Consider the following 18,259-nt stretch of genomic DNA (forward strand, 5'->3'; position numbering starts at 1 on the left):
CGGGAGGAGGTGGGGAAGAGTTCCCGAGACCGGCGGGGGTTGGGGGGAGTGCGGGCGGGGGTCGTCCGCTCGCGGCGGCTCACCACGACGGGTCCGGGGCCTGGAGTCCGGAAGGCCGGCGCGCGGGGCTGCGTCCCGGAGGCAGAGGCCGCGTGACTGGGAGGGCGGCGAGCCGGACGTGGGTCACGGGGTGTAAAGGAGGAAGTGCCACCGACGGGCCCGCCAAGATGTCACCAATGGAAACGCGTCCTGCAGGTGCGGCCCGCGCGGTCGGCCAAGGCAGGAAGTGGGAGGAGGAGGGAAGGAAAGCAACGAGGAAGACCGTTCTGAGTGAGCTCTCAGGAGAGGTGCCAGGGTGGAGAAAAGTCCAGAGTACGGGCGGAGGGGAGGGGTGACCGGCAGCACTCATGTGGAAGGAGAAACCATAAAATTTAAATTAAAAAAAAATCATCTCTGAAGGCAGGAAAAGATTCAGAATGGAAACTAATGAACAAAAGGTAGAATGTCTTTGTGTATACAGTACCTTGTTTTGTAGATTTGAGCCTAGTCATGTAAATATTTTTACACAATTTTAAAAAGATTAATTTTAAAACACGCAATTCTTAAACTTCATAACCTAACAAGCAGTTACATTTTATTAACTTTTGACTCCTAATTCAAATGAACTGGAAAACAATTATAAGGCAATTGCAGTAATCTTTACAGTGACTGACTTTACATTGAGAAATGATAAAATTTTAGTTGTAGCTATGCTGCTGTGATTTTTTTTTAAAAAGTCATTCGATATACATCTGATGCCTAGAATCTGTTTCTAAATAATCTGCAGGGAGTCGGAGTACGGATGAAACAACATGGGCCATGATTTAGTAATTATTGAAGCTGGGGGATGGGTACATGGACTTTCATACTTTTGTCTCTACTTTTGTGTATGTTTAATACTTTTAGTAATAAAATTATCTAAGAGGAAAAAGTCTTAATCTATTTACTAGAAATAACGAACAAATTACAGAATTTCAGGGAAAAGGAATGGTTCTAGGTTAGAATATGATCATGCAGCCTACAACGCCAGACTGTGGGTAGTAACTCACAAGGACACTAGCCAGGCATTCAACAAAATATCTCCAAGGGAGCACTTATTGAATAAAAGAAATTTAAGAGAATTATCAAGGATTCACAATGCATGGGACATATCTGGATCTTGATTCAAACAAATTGGTCAACATTTATGAGACAATTTAGGAGATACTTGAACACTGATTTTACTTATGTCAGATATGATAGAATTGCAGTTATGTTTAAAAATAAAGGAATTAATTTTTAGAGATATTTTAAATATTTGTTTGTAGGTGAAATGGTGTGATGGCTGGGATCTGCTTCAAAATTATCTGATTCAAAATCCAGCCATCCCACAGAGTGAGAAAGACACTAAAAACTCATACATTCAAAAGAAAACAATATTCTGAAGAAAAATTAAGCCACAAAATTGGCTTGTTTTTGGAAAGAGTATCTCTATGGAAATGAGTATCTTGACTGCTTCACGAGCACTTATTTCACTTCTTAAAATCCTCTTCAAAATACATTCTTGGTAATTTAAACGACTGGCATCCATTTTCTCACTTATTTTATTTGCAGGTATTTGTTGCAGTTAAGTAGCGTTACATGTTCTTTCTTGGCTTAACTGGTTGGTGACACTGGCTAACTGGCTAGTCGAGTGTTAATAATTGATCAGTCATGATAGGGTTCCTGCCGGGTGAAGGAACAACATGTACAGAAGACACAGGGGAAAGTGTAATGCTGAGACAGAAAGCACCTCAAAACACCTGCAGCCAGCGGGGAGATCCACAAAAGGGGGAAGCAGAGTAAGATCCTCCAAAGCCCTGAAGGCCTGATTCGGTATTTTGGACTTTATTTACTCTAAGGGAAGATACTTAACTATTTCAAAATGGAATGTAGTATAGAGTTTTGCTTTTCAACAGAACAGTCTAGCTGCTCTCTGGAAAATGAATGATGGGAACAGATGCATGGAGACAGGATGGGAAGAAGTGAGACAAGTTTAGGAAGAACTGATAGTACGTACCCTGCAACAAAAACATTGTGGTGGAAAATGAAGCATGTGAAAGGATTTGAGTGATGTGCAGGAGATAAAATTTACCCAATTTCAAGTCATTCATTAACCCAGAAATATCGTGCACTTACAAGATGCAGGTACTCTGCTAAGTCCACAGAACAGTGGACTAGGAAATCAATAAAGAAACAAACAAACGTATTACAAATTCTGAAATAACTCAAATAAGAAAACAGGGATTAACTCACATTGGGGTTCTGAGGAAGTGACATTTAAACAGATCAGAAGCATGAACAGGGGTGGAAATGTTAAACTTTCTCCCCCTGGTAAAAAGCTAAGGTTTAAAAGTAGAAATTAGAAGACCATATTATTCTGTTTTTCCTTTGTACATTAATTACCTGCTTATTTCCCCCAGATACTTGTTCAAATTATTTACGTTTTTAAAATGCAGCCGCTGGTCAGGATATGTTTTGGTGTTGGTTGCTTTGTAAAAATATTTTTATTTTGTGGTGAATCCTTTTAATCTTTATATTCACTTCTTACTAAATTCAAAAAAGAGAATTTTAGATATTGTTTCTGCTGCTGTCTGTTTTCCACTTGAGGAGCACACATGGGGTCTGGGGAAGAAGCAATTCCCAGTCATGGGACAGTATATGAGCAGAGCCCAGATTCCTATTTGTTATGAATGTTTTCCTGTTCTACTGGAAACTACATTAGAAACCTCAAGTCTCTTCCAACCCAGCAATGTTATAAAGTCCCAATTCAGTGGTTCTTAAAACATTTTTTTGCTGTCAGGGACTCCACCTGAGAATATGATGCAGGTCTGGATCAACTTTTTAAAAAAGTATACCCCCACACACACAACTGTACCTAAATTTTCATGCAGCTCATGCCTCTCAAGTGTGAGAACTCTGACCAAATTTGTACAACATACCAAGTTCAACACATAAAACTACCTAAGGGCTATTAAAGAAAAGAGAAGCTTTAAGATACAAAGTACTATATATAAAACAGATAAACAAGGTCCTACTGTATAGCACAGGGAACTATATTCAATATCCTGTAATAAACCATAAATGGAAAGGAATATGAAAAAGAATATATATATGCATAAATGAATCACTTTGCTGTATACCAGAAACTAACACAACATTGTAAATCAACTTCAATTTTAAAAAAAAGAGAAGCTATAAGTGGGGTGATTAAAATAAATGATTTTAAATGTTCGTTGCTATTACTACATTTTTATCCATCAAAGAAAATACATCATAATTTGTAAGCAATAGGAAAGCTGTTTTCCATTATCTTTTAGCTATTAGGCTCTTTACCTTACTGTAGCTAAGTCTGGGGTAATAATACACTGTTTTCCTCAGTGTTCATTTCTCAAAAGCTGTGTTGGGCTTCCCTGGTGTCGCAGTGGTTGAGAGTCCGCCTGCCGATGCAGGGGACACGGGTTTGGGACACGGGTTTGTGCCCCGGTCCGGGAAGATCCCACATGCTGCAGAGCGGCTGGGCCCGTGAGCCATGGCCGCTGAGCCTGCGCTCTGAAACGGGAGAGGCCACAACAGTGAGAGACCCGCGTACCAAAAAAAAAAAAAAAAAAAAAAAAAAAAAAAAAGCTATGTTAACTAAAAAGCAAAAATAGTGTAATGTTAGGTAAATTATGTCTATAATGCTTGTACTGAAATTAACACAAGGGGCAAATTATTAGCCACCATAGAACAAGCAAGCAGTCACTGCTCTGTATTACGGACTGCATTAGTGACTCAAGAATCAAGATCTAATACAACAGAAAAAAAAGTATCAGGTGGGGTGTTCATAAAAAGAAACCTCCAGGGACTTCCCTGGTGGTTCAGTGGGTAGGACTCTGCGCATCCAAGTGCAGGGGGCCGGGCTTCGATCCCTGGTCGGGGAACTAGATCCCACATGCATGCCGCAACTAAAGATCCTGCATGCTGCAACTAAGGCCGGGTGCAGCCAAAATAAATAAATAATTAATTTTTAAGAAAAAAGAAAGAAAAAGAAACCTCCAGTGTTAAAGATTAAAATCTGTTCTCCCCAACTGAGGGAAATATTTCGTCATCTGTATTAATGAATGCCCACAGCCCCTTCAGGAGGCCTAGAGCTTCCTCTTGGGTCTTGGTGGAGAGCTGACATCTTGTCAGGTCCCCTGCAGCTGCCATAGGAGTGGAGGCAGCTGCAGCTCCTTGTGCTCCATGTTTGCTGCTCAGGGGACCACAGCACACTGCCCCAGGGAGGCGGGGCGTGGGGGTAGAGAATAGAGCCAAGAGGAGGAAAGGAACATGACAATGTACTGAGAGGGGTTCCAGCACCAGAATACCACAAATCGGACAACGGCTTAGAACAGCAGACAGTTTTCTGGGAACAAGAAGTACTGTACAAAACTGTAAATATTTTAACAGAAAAAATAACAAGCACTCTCAGATACTTGATTACAGAATAAAAAACTTTCCAGTGCTAAAAATTGAGTTTTGAATTTATAAAGTTAGTAATGAATTGAAAGGATAGTGGCTTGGAAAACCAAGTGGAAGAAGTAGCTCAAAACAAAGAACAAAAACCAGAAACAATGAGGGGGAAAAGATGAAATTCAGAGGAGTAAGAGATAACATGAGACAGGAGAAACAACATGTGAATGACAGGAATTTCAGAAGGAGAAAAAGACAAAATGGAGGTGAGAACAGATAAAGAATGGAAGGAAACTTTCCTGGCTTAAGATAAACTCAGTGGTGTAGTTCCCAACAGATACTTTAAAAACACACAACCCAGGCATACGATGGTAAAAAAAAATTTTAAGTACAGAGAAAAACTGCTTTGGAAAAAGAACAAGTTAGGTACAAAGGATAAAAATATGGTACCAATAGCCACACACTGCTACTGAGCACTTGAAATGTGCCAAGTACAAACTGAGATGTGCCCTAAGTGATACAATTTAGTACATATAAAGTGAATTGCAGGGAATTTCCTGGCAGTCCAGTGTTTAGGGCTCTGCGCTCTCACTGCCAAGGGCGGGTTCGATCCCTGGTGGGGGAACTAACATCCCACAAGCCTCTCGGAGCAGCCAAAAAAATATTAATAATAATAATTTAAATTTTAAAAATTAAAATGAATTGCGAACATCAAAAACAAGAACCTAAAACCTCAACTTCAAAATATTGATTACATATTGAAGTGATACTTTGGATGTGTTGAACCAATCACAATATATATTAAAGTATACTAAATTAAAATATTAAAATATTTTCCAACGCATTCTATTTACAAGGCCAGTATTAATTACCCCGTTATGGGCTGAACATTGTGTCCCCAAAATTCACATGTTAAAGTCCTAACCCCCAGTACCTCAGAATGTGACCAGGTTTGGATATAGTCTTTACAGAGATAATTAAGTTAAAAATGACATAATTAAGATGGGCTGCATTCCAACATGAAGAAGGGGAAATTTGGACACAGATAAGCAGAGGGAAGACAGCCATCTATAAACCACAGAGAGAGGTCTGGAACATATCCTTTTCCTCAAGCTTCTTAGAGGGAACCAAACCTGCTGACACCTTGATGTATGACTTCTGGCCTCCAGAACTATGAGACAATAAATTGTTTAAGTAACCAAGTCTGTAGGACTTTGTTATGGTATCCCTAGCAAACATATCAAAACCAGACAGACATCGCAAGATAACCCCTTATGAGTATAGACACAAAATTCCAACAAAATACTAACAAACTGAATCCAGCAACCTGTAAAAAGGATTATACACCGTGACCAAGTGGGATTTATCCTAGGAATGCTTAAGAATGCTTCAGGGTGTTTCAACATAAGAAAAGGTACTGGGGCCATCTGCAGCCACATGGATAGACCTAGAGATTATCTCACTAAATGAAGTATGCCAGACAAGAAAGACAAATTATGGTATCGCTTTTATGTGGAATCTAAAAATGAAACAAAAACAAATAACTTATTTACAAAGCAGAAAGAGACTCACAGACATAGAAAACAAACTTATGGTTCCCAAAGGGGGGGGGTGTAAATTAGCAAATTGGAATTAACATATACACACTCCTGTATATAAAACAGATAACCAAGAGGGACCTACTGTATAGCACAGGGAACTATACTCAATATTTTGTAATTGAGTCACTGTGCTGTACACCTGAAACTAATATATACTGTAAATCAACTATACTTCAATTTAATTAATTAAAGAAAGAAAATATACTGAAATTAGATAGTGGTGATGGTTTTCACAACTTCGTTACAACAACAAAAAAAAGCACCTCTGAACTGTACCCTTTAAAAAGGTGAACTGTATGGTATGTGAAATACAACAATTATTTAAAAATTAAAAAAATTATTCACATCATAATTCTATTGGACAGCACTATTCTAACCAAATATTCATGTAAAGCAGAAGAGACCTCAATTAGGGGAAGATGAAGAATGGAGATGTCAATGACGGACCATCTTTGCATGTAGATATACTTAAAAGGAGACAGTGTGGTAGGAATTTGTAAAATATTTATACTCTATGAGGATTTTTGTAAAAGGCATACTGTAAGGGAAACATAATAGTTTAGAATTTTTTTTATTCTTGTCATTTTTTCCCCTTAAATGATTATCGCTTTTTGTGTCCTGTTTAAGAGACCTTTTTCCTAGCCCAAGGCCATATGGATATATATTTTTTTAACTTAAAGCTCTGTTGTTTCCATCTATGTTTTTTAACATTTTGATCTACAATAAACTTGGAATTGATTTTCCAAGAGTTTTAGAATTAGTTTATCAAGTCTCACAGGCTAATTTCACTCATGAACTCACATGAAAAAGTCCTAAATAAACATCAGCCAACCAAATCCAGCAATACACAAAGCTATTTAATATAACATGACCAAGTTGGATTTATTCCAGGAATGCAACTGTAATTCATCATTTCAAAGTCAATCACTGATACTGTCACATTAACATATTGATGAAGGTAAAATATGGGTTAACTAAGAATTTTTCATGTTTCTAAGAAATACCCTAAATAACAGAAGAAAAATAGACATGGATGAATTGTCTTTATACTGGCAGTAGGGAAAACTTTCCTAACCCATGACTCAAACCTCATAATATAGAAAAATACACACACACAAACAAAGCAATCTAAACGTCTTATGCATGGCTAAAAATACCATAAGCTAAGCAAAATAACCAATGATAAAATGGCAAAGACATTTGCAATTTATTTCCCAAAAGTGTTAATACCCTTAAGGTACAGAGAGAACTTCTAAAGAGAGAAACAAAAAGTCCAACAATCCAAAAAAGAAAATGGGCTAGAGTTATGGACACTTGACAGAAAAAGAAATGCCTTTAAACACAAAAAGATGCTCAACATCACCATGTAAGATAAATTAGAATTTTAAATGAAACAACATTTAAAATACGTATCACACTGGCAAAAATACAAAAGTTTTGATAACAAACCCGCTTGGAGAGGCTGTAGATCAGCAGACACTCTCAGATACTGCTTGTGAAAATATTAAATGGTTCAACCCCTATGACCAAGAAAGTGAAAAGACGCCTGCAGAGGCTATCCATTGCAGCACAACCCAATTGCCCATCACTAGAGATCCAGTTGAATAAACTTTGACGGATCCACCTAATGAAGTATTATGCCTTAAACCAAGGAAGCCAAAGACCACTGAAATTGTGTCAAGAAAGGAACCAATCTGAAAGGCTCCCACTGGCCAAAAATTGAATAATTGGAGCATCAAAGAGAATAAAAGCTACAGTGGATTAAAGCACATCCTATATGTTAAAATCCATGACTTCATAATGATACCAGAAAAATTAGTGTCTAAGGATTCAATTCATTATGCTGGGTGTGGATACTAAATATAAAAAAAGGAATCAAAAACTTAACCTGCCTTTTATAAAGTACATCTTAGAATAATCAAATGATTAACGAAGAAAATTTCCTCTCTACAGAAGTACACCTGCTAATAATTGAGAATATTGAATTAAAATATCACTGATCTGGAAACAATCAACAAAACAATGCATTTAGAGAACGAACATCAACAGCTGCTACATCACAAAGAAGGAACACCAACCAATATGTGCCTCTGGCAGGAGTACACAGCACCTCCCATGCAGTATTTCAAAATAAAATCTCAACGGAATCAGGACACCCTGTAGAGGATAACTACCATTTTACAGGAAATGCAGAGGACAGAGATTCAAACACCACCATGGGAATGCAGTCAGAAAAACCCAGTGTGGGGAAGGAAACCTACATGACACACAACCTCATTTGTTCAAAGAAAAAACTTTTACGAATAGAGAACCTTTAGATTGTCATTGTCTAATAAGGTAGCCTCTTGTCAGACTTGACATGTGACTGGTACAAATTGAGATGTGCTATAAAATAAGCACACAATGGATTTTGAAAGCTTAGTTTTAAAAAAAGCATGAAAAATATAACTTAACAATTTACTGGGGGGAAAAAAATTTATTGGGGGATTTCCCTGGTGGCGGGCGCAGTGGTTAAGAATCTGCCTGCCAATGCAGGGGACACGGGTTCGAGCCCTGGTCCGGGAAGATCCCACATGCCGCAGAGCAACTAAGCCTGTGCGCCACAACTACTGAGCCCGCGCTCCTCAACAAGAGAAGCCACCGCAATGCAAAGCCCTCGCACCGCAACAGAGAGCTCGCCGCAACTAGAGAAAGCCCGCGCGCAGCAACGAAGACCCAACGCAGCCAAGAATAAATTTATATATTCACCGCAACTAGAGAAAGCCTGCGCACAGCAACGAAGACCCAACGCAGCCAAAAATTTTATAAAATAATTATAAAAATTTATTACATGATGAAGTGATTATTTTGGGTCTATTTTAGATATATAACATGTTAAATTAAATTATTAAAGTGAACTATGTTTCTTTTTATCAGAAAATGTAAAATTATATGGCTTGCATTATATTTCTGTTGGACAGTGCTGCTCTGTCTTAAAACATAACTTAAGAGATATATATCTACTAAACATATAATGACCTTGTTCGGATCCCAAATCAAACCAACCAGCTATATAAAAATATTTATTACACAATCGGGTACATTTGAACACTGGGTATTTGATGATATCAAGGAATTATTATTTCTTTAGGTGTGATAATGGTATTGTGGTTATATTTTAGAAGTCCTTAGAAATACAAACAAATAGTTAAAATAAGCCAGGCTGGTCTTAGATGAACCTGGTTCTCCCTTTGCCCAGTCTTTTGTCTTCCACAGAATCTTTGCTCAGGGCAACTAATTAGGGGCAGGGGCCCTGGCAGAGGACTGTCCCTGTCAGACAGACCTGAGCTCCAGTCCCAACTGTGTCCCTAGGACACATCTGCATGATGGGAATACAATAATACCTCCTTATACACCGGTCACGAGCACATGATTAGAAAATGTAGTCAAACACCTAGCTCTGTGTGTGGATCCAGCAAGGGTCAATTAATGTGTTTCTACAAAGAGCCTGAGAGCCAGAGGTCAGACTGGAGAGGGCAGGTTGGTGGGAAAGTCACCTCTGTGGAAGGAGGCCCCCTCCCATTTCTGTACCCCCTTCAGGCACCTACTCCAAAGGGCACGCACCACGTGTCTCCACTCTCCCTCAGTTTGGGCCATATTCAAGGACTAACTCTCCTCCTAATCAATCCTTTCCCTTAAATCAATTCACATTTTTATTCGAGTTATTTTATGTTTAAAGGAGCCTTGTAGCAATACTCAAGTGAAAACCAGCCACCTGCCAGTTAAAACAAAAACAAAAAGCAAATACTACAAAAAGAATGTTACTAAAAGACAAAACTAAAAATAAAAAGGAGACCATAATATGGAAATCATAAAACTAATTAATTTACAGAAATGCATATAGGAAGATGAGATCCCCAAGGGAAACGCTGGACCTGCTTAACACCAGTTATAAAGCAATCTCTCTCAATGTTCATTAAGAGCAGAAATTTACTCACTTGAAAATAAAGAAATCTTGTCTAAAAATGAGCACTGAAAACATCATTTTTCACTGATAGACCCTGACATTTTTGTCTAACCGGAGAACTCGAGGTATTTTCATTCTTACTAGAAATTCAGAAACAAATAGTTAACTTTTAAAAACGTGACTAAAAGTAAGAGTAAGAATTATATTAAGATCGATAGTTTCGATGATGTCTTTCACTAAAAGATTATTTGCGGCCTTCCACTCTCCGGGTTCCACGAGGGTCCGACCAGCCGAGGCCCGCCCCTAACGTCTGCCGCCCGGGGCCCCTCCCCCACCTCCAACGCCGCCCGACCCAGGCGGTTCCGGGAAGCGGCCGCTCGTGGGCCCCCCGGAGCCTCGAGAACACTTGTGAAGCATGCTGGCTCGTCAGGACCTCAGGGGAAAAAAACTGCCGCGAAGGGCATCCCGCGGGACGCGCCGGTGGCCGGGGAAGGGGTCGGGGGGGCTCGCCTGGGGTTGTCTGGCGGGAACCTGTGGGGGTCCTCCGAGAGACACTGTAAGGTACAGATTAACGGGGAGGGGCTGCAACCCCCAAGCGATTCCGTAAGAGACCGGGGCCCAGGGCCGGTCGGGTCCCCGAGACTCGCGCGGCCTCCCCCAGGCCGCCCGGCACCGCTTTCCGTGAGCCACGCCGGAACAGGGCGGCGGAGGCGCGGCGCGAGCGCCGGCAGCGTCCAGAAGTCTCTTGGGCGCAGTCAAGAATCAGCAAAAGTACGTTCAAAGATAAAAGCAGCACAGGACAAGGAAAAAGAAACGGCCGAATTAAGTTCGCTTAGCAGAAGTGTGGTCATCAGGCAAAGACAACGAGAACCAAAGAGTTTCAGCCAAAATACAGACACGATACCTCTGAGAGCAGAAGACAAATGTTTACACGGGCTCAGGGCACACACGCCGCACGAAGAGAAAGAAAAGGCCGCAAAGCTCCAAAGTGGAGGCTCGGCGAGCGGGAACGTGGGAGGGGGGAGGAGTCAGGTACCCAACCAGTCTTGTGCAACTCGCGGACGCGTTCAGCCACGTGAAAGTACCGCTTTCATTTTAAAATGAACACCCTCGCACGGTCGCCTGGTTTTCTCACCCTACTCCTGGCAGGGGCGCTCGCCTCTGCTCCCTCAGGAGTCCGCACGAGGCTCTCCTTCCCTTCGTCGCTTCGGACTCTGCCTCCCCGACCCCAAATCTCAGCCCCGCGGTCCAGTCCCGGAACATAAGGCCCTTGACCTCAGACCCACCTCCCCTAAGGCCAAAGCTTAGCCTCGCGGTCCCCACCCTCAGTGGGCCGGGTCCCCGCGTTCAGTACCCAGTCGGTCCCCGGGTGTATGGTCTCTGACCTCAGATCCCACCTCCTCCGACCCCAAATGTCAGCCCCGCAGTCCCCAACCCCCAGTAGGCCCAGTCCCTAATCGGTCCCGGGTGTGCGGGCCTTCACCTCCGATCCCGCCTCCCGACCCCCAAATCTCAACCCCTCGGTCCTCCATGCTAGGGGCCCCATTCCCCGGCCGCTCCCCGGTATGAGGGTCTCGGACACGCCGCCCGTCCCACCCCTCACCTCGGGTTCCAAGTCTCCACGCCCCCGCTTTTCTTCACATCCGGTACCTCAGTCGTCCCTCTGAACACCTAGAGGAGGATGGAACGCGGGGGACTTGGCAGTTGTAGCTGAGGCAGTTGAGACTTGTTTACTATCACTATGGAAACCCCTGGCAGCGCGCCCCGGGAGAGGGCCCCCCGGAGTGGCAGGGTCAGGCGCGCTGCGGGCCCGAGCCCACAACTCCCGTCCGTCGTGCGCACGCGGCGCTTCCGGAAGACCTTCGGCTCTCCGAGTGCCCTGCCCTCCCTCGGCCCTGCGCCCAAGAACCCGGGAACAGCAGCCCCAGGAACCCGCGACCCCGGCCCGCTCCCGGCTGCCAGCGTAACCGCGGGCCGGTTTCCCTGCACAACCCTACCTTTTTCTCCAGGAAGACGCGGCGTAGTTCCACTTCCAAGACGGAGCCGGAAAGACGCAAAGATCACGGCGGGGCGGGGTCTCTGAGGCGGTCGTCTGTGGGCGGGGCCGGGAGGGCGCATTGTGACGCTCCCGAAGCGGAGCCCGGGATTGGCCGGCCAGGAGTAGGGCGGGGCCAGGGCCTGAGGACCGGAGGCGCTGCGGGAAGGGGAGGGGTGGGACGTGGGCGAGCCCTGGTCGGGGGAGGGGAGGAATTGTGGGGCACGGCTGAACCGCTAAGGCTACTGACTGGGAGAGTCCCCCAAACAGTGAGCCCAAAGGACGCCTGGATTGAAGACCAGGGTGACAGAAGAAAATGAGAGTCATTTCCGGACGAGAGTGAAGAAAGAGGGAACCTAGAACATCGGAGACCGATAAAGGCGGCTCCGAGGGCAGGGTTTAGGGAGGGATTCGCAGGTTGACTGAGGTTGTTTACGTGACTATCAATTGGGCTGAGAAGACCCAAGGTTTCTGAAGGTGACCCTCAAGACGCCGAGGCAATGCACAGTGTTCAGTCAGAGCCCCTGAGCCGACTTGGCTGGGTGGTAGCTGAAATGGCTACCCTGCCTGAGGCAGTGGAACAGATTCTTTAATGTGTTCTGTGATTAATAATTCTTACCATTTTATTTTTGGAGTCTCCATAAAGAGGGAGATATAAAGGCACTCATCACTGGTGAAGCAGACGATTATTTTTAAAATCACCAGTTAAATTAAGGGAGTGCTTGGAATAGGGCCAGATTATGAATGGGCGACTATAGTAAAGGAAGGAGCAATTTGTCAAAAGAAGCTGATTCCAGGAAAAAAAAAATGGGAAGAGTAAAAGGAGGAGGTGAAAATGTACTAGAAAACTGATGAGGCATAATTTCAGAGAACAGGTCCTACAAAAATCAAATAGGTATTCATAAGAAACCCAATTGACTCCATCACAACTCAGGCTGTAGAAAAGTCTGTTTCTGGAGAGAAAATGCAAGTAGCTAATCTGAGGCAAATATTCAAATTATACCCCCCCCCCAAAAAAAATGACTTCAGAATTTAGGGACTGAAACCAGGTCCAAGAAGGCATGTTCATGCAATCCACTAAGAGGGCCTCTGAGCCATGGGGGCTTTTTGATCCCCTCAGCAAGTCTGACAGTTCTCCAGCATTCATAAATGATGCAATAATCTTTGAGGCCTTCTTTAATGAAAGAGTAGGGCTTTGGCCTGATGATGAGCCTTCCCCTGCTCCTAGGGAGTCCACTGCAGTATCTTTTGCAGGTGAGCACCACCAGCACAGTCACGTCGGCCCTCTTCCACAGTAAGGGTTGGGATAGCTCAGACTGGTGCCACAGATCCCAGACCTTTTCCACAGATAGCCAGCTCATCTCACCAACTGGGGGATGCTTACGCACACCTGGTCCACTTGGACTAACTCCTCAGTCGTGGGGCTTTAGAGGCCTCCACCTTTTCTTTTCACCTCTGTGTCCGCAAAAGTGTCTCATCTAAGCTCTGAAATCGAAAAAGACACATTTGTTTGATTCTTAAGAGTACCTGCACAGAGGCGCACCTCTACCGTCTGGTTTAAAAACAGTTGAGGGCGGGCTTCCCTGGTGGCGCAGTGGTTGAGAGTCCGCCTGCCGATGCAGGGGACACGGGTTCATGCCCCGGTCTGGGAAGATCCCACATGCCGCGGAGCGGCTGGGCCCGTGAGCCATGGCCGCTGAGCCTGCGCGTCCGGAGCCTGTGCTCCGCAATGGGAGAGGCCACAACAGTGAGAGGCCCGCGTAACGCAAAAAAAAAAAAAAAAAAAATACAAAACAGTTGAGGGACTTCCCTGGTGGTCCAATGGCTAAGACTCTGCCCTCCCAATGCAGGAGGCCCGGGTTCAATTCCTGGTCAGGGAACTAGATCCCACATGCTGCAACTAAAAAAAAAAAAAAATCCCGCATGCAGGAACGAAGATCCCGCGTGCCTCAACAAAGACCTGACGCAAAAAAAAGAAAAAAAAAAAGACCTGACGCAGCCAAATAAATAAATAAATAAATATTTTAAAAATAAAGTGAAGTAAAAACAATTGAATTCAGCATAAATGAAAATCACCCCAAGATGTATCCTCTTACAGATTGACCTGCCTGCTTATTTCCTGTTGTTAATATAAATAGATTATTATCACAGATTTAGTACTTTTTAATAAGTATTTTAAGTTTTAAAAAATAAGCTCGTCTCTGGAAACCACTCGTCCACAACAAATGGTACAGAGGTTTGTATTGTCTAGAATTTTACAACTGGTATCCCCTGAAAGAACAATTTGCTCTTTAAGCTTTGATACCCCCCCTCCCCTTCTTTCCCAGGAGTGCGCCTGGATAGGCAGGATCACCAAGGCTCAGAGGAGGCTCTTACTCAAAATCAAGTTATCTGTCAAGTAGCAGTGACAATAACAATAGTGAATATGTATTGCACCTTCACTGTGCTTTGCACTGTTAGGAGTACTTAATCTCATTTAAGCATCATAGCAACCCACAAGTAGATGTTACTATTATCATCACCACTTAGTAGAAGGATACTGAGGTATAGAGTTGTTAAGGTAACCTAAGGTCACTCAGCTTGTGGATAGCAGGTCTCGCCACTGGGCTAAAGCACTCTATTTCCAGAGTCTTGCACTCTTTAAACTGCTGCACTCTCAAGTGCAGTGAGAGATAGGTCTTTCAGGCTGGCTCCCAAGCCCCTTCTCTGCCTCCCTTTTCCATCTGAAAGAAGGAAGGAATGAAGTGAGAAAACAATTGAACTGCCCAGCCACAGTATAGGTCCAGTCCAAATGTAATGATTCTCCTTTGGTGCTGTAGTAGACAGAGATGAAGGATAAGATAACCTAGGTGAGATGCCAGCAGGCTCAGCGGTCACAGCCTTGTGTGATTAATTTTCTTGACTAATATAGAAAAATGTACCTTTGAAGCAGCACCAATGCTTATTCAAGAAATAAGTCACAATAGCCAGGACATGGAAGCAACCTAAGCGTCCATCGACAGACGAATGGATAAAGAAGATGTGGCACATATATACGATGGAATATTAGCCATAAAAAGAAACGAGATTGAGTTATTTGTAGTGAGGTGGATGGACCTAGAGTCTGTCATACAGCGTGAAGTAAGTCAGAAAGAGAAAAACAAATACCGTATGCTAACACATATATATGGAATCTAAGAAAAAAAAAAAAGGTCATGAAGAACCTAGGGGCAAGATGGGAATAAAGACACAGACCTACCAGATAATGGACTTGAGGATATGGGGAGGGGGAAGTGTAAGCTGGGATGAAGTGAGAGAGTAACACTGACATATATACACTACCAAATGTCAAGTAGATAGGTTGTTGGAAGCAGCTGCATAGCACAGGGAGATCAGCTCGGTGCTTTGTGACCACCTAGAGGGGTGGGATAGGGAGGGTGGGAGGGAGATGCAAGAGCGAGGGGATATGGGGATATAGGTATGCATATAGCTGATTCACTTTGTTATACAGCAGAAACTAACACAACATTGTAAAGCAATTATACTCCAATAAAGATGTTAAAAAAAAAAGAAAGTCACCACCACAGATGTCCGGACCCCTGGGTTATTTGCAGTTCCTTTAAGATACTTTTCAGTTCTTTCAAACAGCACTTAGTGTTAAACAGTAAAAGAGGGGTTATGGCACCTAATGAGTTTGATGGTTACTTGCTTGAATTGGTTTCTTTGCCTCACCAAAGACTGCAGGGGGACTGGGTGGTACTGGGCAGTGTTGTGTGGCTGCCCTTACTTTGACCATTTCCACAGCAGGCCTGGCCAGCAACAAGGCCTGACTTAAGCTATGTCTAGCTCTGTCACCATGCTGGGCTGTCCCCCTTTAGCCTGATAAAGGGCTTTCCCAACCAAAAATATGTACAGTTAGGCTCCTTCACTTTTGCGGGGGCCTCAGGAGAGGCAAAAAACTTCACTTACATCAAGATGTGCTATTATATGTCAATTATAGCTCAATAAAACTAGAAAAAAAAAAGATGTGCTGGGTGCAGGGCAGCTTGCAGCTTTTCTCTTTCTCTCTCACTAACCTCCATTTTATAGAAATTATGGAATATTTAAAACATGCAGGGCTTCCCTGGTGGCGCAGTGGTTGGGAGTCTGCCTGCCGATGCGGGGGGTACGGGTTCGTGCCCCAGTCCGGGAGGATCCCGCGTGCCGCGGAGCGGCTGGGCCCGTGGACCATGGCCGCTGGGCCTGCGCGTCCGGAGCCTGTGCTCCGCGACGGGGGAGGCCACAGCAGTGAGAGGCCCGCGTACCACAAAAAAAAAAAAAAAAAAAAAACATGCCTCAGTGTGGGGTGTTTCAGCTCAAAACTCCAAATTCCAGGGGTGGAGAGAACCTCACTGATCTGTGAAACATGCAGAAAATTACAGATATTGTAAAAAATCTAAGAGACATTGTCATTTGATATATTGACTACTTCCTTTCATTGTTTTTGGACCAAAAATTACAGATAAACCAGTGTGAGATGCTTTTCAACTCTTCAACTCTTTAAAAAGCAATGACTTGAATTCCCTGGTGGTCCAGTGGTTAAGACTCTGCATTTCCACTGCAGGGGGGCACAAGTTCAATCCCTGGTGGGGGAACTAAGATCCCACATGCCCCAAGGTGCAGCCAAAAAAAAAGCAATTACTATAATACAATTTTTGGCTGTGTTGGGTCTTTCTTGCTGCACGCAGGCTTTCTCTAGTTGCGGCGAGCGGGGGCTACTCTTCGTTGTGGTGCGTGGGCTTCTCATTGCGGTGGCTTCTCTTGTTGCGCAGAGCATGGGCTCTAGGCATGTGGACTTCAGTAGTTGCAGCATGCAGTTTCAGTAGTTGTGGCACGCGGGCTTAGTTGCTCTGCGACATGTGGGATCTTCCCAGACCAGGGATTGAACTGGTGTCTCCTGCGTTGGCAGGCAGATTCTTAACCACTGCACCACCAGGGAAGTCCTATAATACAATTTTTGAAAGATGAAATATTTCAAAATTTGAGAAAAATTTTGAAGATAATATGTACATACAGTCAGTGTGGAGTAATGAAGTCCTGAGAGCAGAAAAGTAACAAAATGTGTAGTCCATTTACATATTTTTTTAAAGAATATTGCTTCCTGTAGTATAGTTTGCGTGGGTAGGGGTGTGCTATCTTGATCCAGTTTTGAGGCTCTAGCTAGAAGCTGGTCAGTTCCTCTTCTTGAACAGCCCATTAAGTCCATACCACCAAACACCACACTTATTGGGCTCTCACACTCTGGGGCCATCATATGCTCACCCTAATTGCCCCAGGACTAGATATCAGACAACCAGGGACAGCCCCTGTGTCCCAGAACCTTCTGAAATTATTCAAATTAGCAAGTGCTACACCTGTTTGCTCTCTTTCCTTCCAGCAAAACCACAAAAAAGATGCTTGCCCATAGTTCCCCCTTGCTCTGCTGTGTGACTGACCTGGTGCTTTCCTTGAGTGGCCATGGGTGGCATGCTGTGTTCTCCCCCGAGAGCTGTGAGTACAAAACACTGTAAAACTCTTTCCGATTTTTTTCTCTAGATCTGCATCTGACGGAGCCATGCCTCATCCGAGGTAATATGGTTAAAACAATTCCTTCTCACTGTGCCTTCTAGTTCAAAACCATCATGGCTGTGTAGGTGGGAGGGAGCCTGGCACTAAATTCCACGCATCTGTCCCCCAGTGCCCCTGAATACTAGCACCTTCTGGGGAGCAGCCCTTCCTGCCTCTGGTTCTTCACAGCAGAGTTTGTGCTCCCCAAGGGCCAATGGGCAAGGAGGCCAGGGATGGCAAGTGATTCTTTTTTTTTTTAAATAAATTTATTTATTTTTGGCTGCATTGGGTCTTTTTTTAAAAATTCATAACAAAATATTTATTCAATATTAAGCACAATGATATTTAGTACAAGTGAATGCTGGTACAGACTTTTTTTTTTGTCTTGATATTTCAGCTTATCTTTTTTTTTTTAACATCTATTGGAGTATAATTGTTTTACAATGGTGTGTTAGTTTCTGCTGTATAACAAAGTGAATCAGCTATACGTATATGTATATCTCCATATCTCCTCCCTCTTGCGTCTCCCTCCCACCCCCTCCCATCCCACCCCTCTAGGTGGTCACAAAGCACCGAGCTGATCTTGCGTTGGGTCTTCGTTGCTGCGTGTGGGCTTTCTCT

General features: G+C 43.5%; 1 protein-coding gene across 8 annotated transcripts in view; it reads right to left on the reverse strand.

Moving 5' to 3' along the window:
* HNRNPF (heterogeneous nuclear ribonucleoprotein F) overlaps positions 1-12,109 on the reverse strand; it is a 21,103-nt gene extending 8,994 nt beyond the window's left edge. Inside the window, exons 1-2 of one of the 8 annotated variants that reach the window (XM_007115694.4) lie at positions 12,036-12,109; positions 11,642-11,709 (exon numbers count right to left, since the gene is read on the reverse strand). The gene's annotated coding sequence lies outside the window, so the exon portion shown is untranslated. Of the gene's footprint in view, positions 1-83; positions 188-10,942; positions 10,962-11,641; positions 11,710-12,035 lie in introns of those variants that run through there. The other 7 variants (XM_028485841.2, XM_007115693.4, XM_007115695.4 and 4 more) reach the window with 7 other exon arrangements.
* Positions 12,110-18,259: the final 6,150 nt, after the last annotated feature.

Source organism: Physeter macrocephalus, unplaced genomic scaffold (genome assembly GCF_002837175.3).
Source record: "Physeter macrocephalus isolate SW-GA unplaced genomic scaffold, ASM283717v5 random_667, whole genome shotgun sequence".
In the NCBI taxonomy this organism is placed as follows: domain Eukaryota; kingdom Metazoa; phylum Chordata; class Mammalia; order Artiodactyla; family Physeteridae; genus Physeter; species Physeter macrocephalus.